The 4,517-nt window shown below is 44.0% G+C and overlaps 1 pseudogene; it reads left to right on the forward strand.

Annotated features, from left to right (window-relative positions):
* The first annotated feature begins 2,533 nt into the window (after positions 1–2,533).
* On the forward strand, positions 2,534–3,245 carry LOC147729442 (solute carrier family 66 member 2 pseudogene; annotated as a pseudogene).
* The last annotated feature ends 1,272 nt before the right edge of the window (positions 3,246–4,517 follow it).

Genomic DNA, 4,517 nt, shown 5'->3' on the forward strand with positions numbered 1-4,517 from the left:
ATTTATAACTAATGACATGCAAAGTGGGCGTGCCAAGATGTTAGCGACTGGAAACAGTTGCTAACATCGCTATCTCCTATTACCAACTTTTGGAGATATTCGCGCTTAGCTAACACCTGCCACTGAGCAGTTTCTAGCCATGTTATCCAATGGTAGGTGGATAACATGGCTAAGAGCATTAGCTCGGTAATGCATGAATATCTCTGACTTTTCAGCGATATTCATGCATTTCGGCCGATTTTTATCGCTTAGGAGATAAACCTTGATAATAGCAATGTTCCTAAGCGATAAAAATCGCCGCAGGAGGGCGATAAAAATATTGCCGCTAAGCATACATAGCGATAATTATTGCTAGTTGTTGGTAATATGCCCCTGTGCTCCTTATGATTGGGTCGACTACTTTCAAAAACTATACTCTGATTACTACTTGGGTTTCACCAAGGACACCACTCCAGCTCTACCTTGCCTTCTACACCATTGTTTAACATTTCTGATACTGTTCATTCTTCATCAGATGTTACCAGGGGATGGGCCTCAGTGTTGGAGGATGTCCTGGCTGTTGTTTTTTTATCTAACCAGGCGGTTTGGGCCAGCTACATTTTAGCAATTGCTAACACCTTGGCCGGAGGGGCTCCAATTCCCATTTCTTTTAAGGATGCCACACTATTACCAATTTACAAGAAAGGAGACATGTCTCAAAGTTGCAACTATAGTCCTATTAGTCTAATTGACTGTCTTCAAAAAGTATTTGTCACTGTGCATACTCCAAAATCCAGAAATGGATACATGAGAAAGACATTCTTAGCCCTTTCAAAGCAGACTTTTGGATGAAAGCCTCCACTATTAATCAGGCCTTTCAGTTCTTTCTGATCTATTTGTTGACTGGTATAATTGGCAATGGCAACCATTGCTTTAGTCTATTTAACATCCGCTTTTGACTTGGTCCCACCCCCACTCTCTGGCAGGCTCCTATTCACTTGCGCTTGTCCCTGAATATCGTTTTCCATTTGATATGCCTCCATGATGGCAACTTTGCACGCATAAGGTGGGGGAAGCAGGATCAGTTGACCAATAGGATTCCTGTCCTTAGAGTCCTTAGAGGTGTTCTCCAGGCTGCGCACTGGCCCCCAAACTCTTTTCATTATATCTCAACGCCATCGTGCCATTTTTATCTCAAGTTAATGCAGATGCTCTCACAATGGCCTGGGTAAAAACTCTTATCTTTGTATTTGTTGACAATAAGCATGCGTGGAAAATCCGTTCCGCTCGTGGATTTTGCGGATTTTCGGTTTATTCGCAATCCGCAAGATTCACTAATTTCCCGCAAAATCCACGAGCGGAACGGATTGGGTCAAAAGTTCAAGCTGACTTTGGTAACTCTTTTAGAATGGCTCTGGCGCAAGATGCCAGAGCCATTCAAAATAGTTACAAACGTCAGCTTCAACAGGAAGCACTAATAGATAAAGTAAAGCAGGTGCTCGAGTTGAAGCTCAAATTCAGTTACACAATCATTAATGACCCCAAACTTGGGGTCATTAATGATTGTGTAACTTAATTTGACCTTCAACTCGAGCACCTGCTTTACTTTATCTATTAGTACTTGTACCTATTTTAAAATGGCGCTTGCAGCTTGCCGGTGCCATTCTAAGTGGGGCTGAGGGCAGAAGGGCACAAAAGTGGGACAGAGGGCAGAAGGGAACAAAAAATAAGTGGGGCAGAGGGCAGAAGGGCACAGAAACGAGTGGTACAGAGGGCAGAAGGACATAAAAAACGAGAGGGTGGCAGTGATTAACCAGGCAAAAAAAAAACCTGCGAACACGCAAAGCACACCGCGAACACCTGCGAACACGCAAAGCGCCCACGAACACACAAAAATAAAAAAATCCACAAATTCGCACAAACTCGTGAATTTTGCGGATCGTGAATTCGCAAATTTGCGGATCGCGAATTCGCAAAATTCGCTCATGCTTAGTTGACAACACTTTGTTGATCTCTAAGACCCCGAGTGAGCTTCAGAAACTTCTGACACATTTTGTTGAGTTCTTCCTCACCTGTGACTTGAAGGTCAACACAACTAACACTAAACAGAAGTTATTTAACCCTCACAAATCTCATTAAAAAAGCATTACCTTAGGGGTGGTACCCTTAGAGAAGGTGGACATTTTTACCTACTTGGGTGTCACATTTGGTGGTTGTATGTTCTGGATTCCCAAGTCAACAAAGTAGCCCTAAAGCTCAAACAAATCTCGGGCAGTCAAAAGAACTGGTGGTAGTGTTTCCCTAACAAGAGGGAAAACGTCCCGTGGCGTTTTGGCAACGGTTACGGAGTCGGCTGACAATCGACTCGCTAGAGACTGCAGCAGATGCGAAGCAGAGGAGCCGGATTTCTGGAGGACGGTGTCCCTTCCACTCAGCCCCCGTGCGCCCCCGCCCCCCCTTCAGAGGCAGCCGGACAGACCACATCAGAGCCGTAGGATGAAAGAGAGTTTGCAGTAGGATGATGTGACAGCCATGGCAGCAGGGTCACATTACAGTCACCTGAAGAAGCCCTCCGCAACTGATTGTTCTCTGTCTGCGGCATAATGATGGAAGACAACAGCTGGGAATGGCTTGTAGAGATGCTGCACCAGCTGGTTTCCTGGAGAGCAGCTGGAGCCATGATGTTTGGTGGAGTGGTACCCTACATCCCTCAATACAGGGATATTAGAAGGACTCAGAACACGGAAGGCTTTTCGACTTATGTCTGTCTTATGCTCCTGGTCGCAAATATTTTACGAATACTGTTCTGGTTTGAAAGACATTTTGAAAGCCCGCTCTTGTGGCAAAGCATCATCATGATCCTCACCATGTTGATGATGCTGAAACTGTGCACAGAAGTACGGGTGGCGAACGAGCTGAACTTGAAGCGTCGTTCCTTTGCAGATTTTGATATGAACAGCTTTTGGCACTGGAGCTGGTTCACGGACTACCTTCAGTGCGTGTTGAGTTTTACCTTTGAGATGGGATACATCACCTACCTCTGCCTGGACTTTGTTTTCTTCGTAGAAACACTAGGCTTCCTCGCGGTCTTCACCGAGGCCATGCTTGGCATCCCACAACTCTACCACAACCACCAAAACAGATCCACAGAAGGAATGAGTGTAAAAATGGTACTGATGTCGACGAGTGGAGACACCTTAAAGACTATTTACTTCATCGTCAATGATCAACACCAAGAAGTCCCATACTATGGTGGTGTCCCGTAAGAAGCATAAAACTATGTCCCTTCTTTGTAAAGTTGAGGTTGTGTCCCAAGTAACATCGTTCCCCTATCTGGGCGTAACCTTTGATGAAAAGAGCACCTGGGGTCCACAGATCAAGATAAAAAAGCTGGCCATGACCAGAGCCGCTTCAGCCCTTGTAGGGTTTGCAAATAGGCTGGGAGGAAGACCAATGGATGCCATTTTAAAAATATATAACGCGAAATGTATTGCTATAGCCACATATGGCGCGCCCCTATGGGGGTACCTGTCCAATGATCTACTACAAAGGGCTGAAAATAAATTCCTTCGTTGATTACTTTCTGTTCCTCAATCAACACCCACTTTTTAATTGCATGCAGAGCTGGGTCTAGATTATATCTCTGACAAGCTGAAACTGGCTCCCTTAACGTGTTGGTTAAAGTTATGGCTGAATGAAGAATTATCCCTCAATCATGTTATTTTGAAAGATGTCATGTCCCTTGATCAAAGGAAGAAAATTCCCTGGTTAGAATGCGTGTGCCTGGCGCTTGAAAAACTAAGACGCCCAGGCCTTTTTAGCCTGCCATCTTCTCTCAGGGTTGGAGATATTAAATGGGCTAAAAAATATTTTATGGAGAATGCAAGGTTAGCCTGGGAGGAAGATGAGTTGACTAAAAAAATCAGTAAGATCACACTATATGCTGCTATCCTTCCTATCCATAGAGCCTTATCTTACCTTTGTTAGCAAACCATTACACAGACATCTTCTTATTAAATTAAGATTTAACCATATTCCCTATGTGCTGGGCTGCTTCCACCTTTGGAGCACGCCAGAATCTGGAGCCCCATGTAAATGTGATGAATTCTCAACACAGGACGTATGCACTTTATGATGTTTTGCAGTTTTTTCAGGGAGCCAAGAAACAAATATTTAGTACCTGTTTTAAAGGATGCCGGTTTTACACAATTTAGGCTTGCCATGTTGTACTTACAGTCTTTAGGTAATAGCTTCATCACATACTCTGTGGCTAGCTTTTTAGTCGCCGCATTTAGAATCAAGTCGAGGTTCAAAAAGGGTAACAGTGTAACTTGATTGTTGATATCTCAGTTCCGTTATTCATGACTGTCTAAAGTGTTGCACATCCTGAAGATCTGTATGTACTTTTTAAATTGTAAATGTATGTAAATGTAAATGTATAGGCATTTATATAGCGCACTACTTACCCGGAGGGTCCCAAGGCGCTTCGACCGCTGCGAAACCCTTCCTGGTCCCTTAATGGGTATCTCCAGGGTGAG

The sequence above is a fragment of the Lissotriton vulgaris genome, chromosome 2_1 (genome assembly GCF_964263255.1).
Source record: "Lissotriton vulgaris chromosome 2_1, aLisVul1.2, whole genome shotgun sequence".
Taxonomy (NCBI): Eukaryota; Metazoa; Chordata; class Amphibia; order Caudata; family Salamandridae; genus Lissotriton; species Lissotriton vulgaris.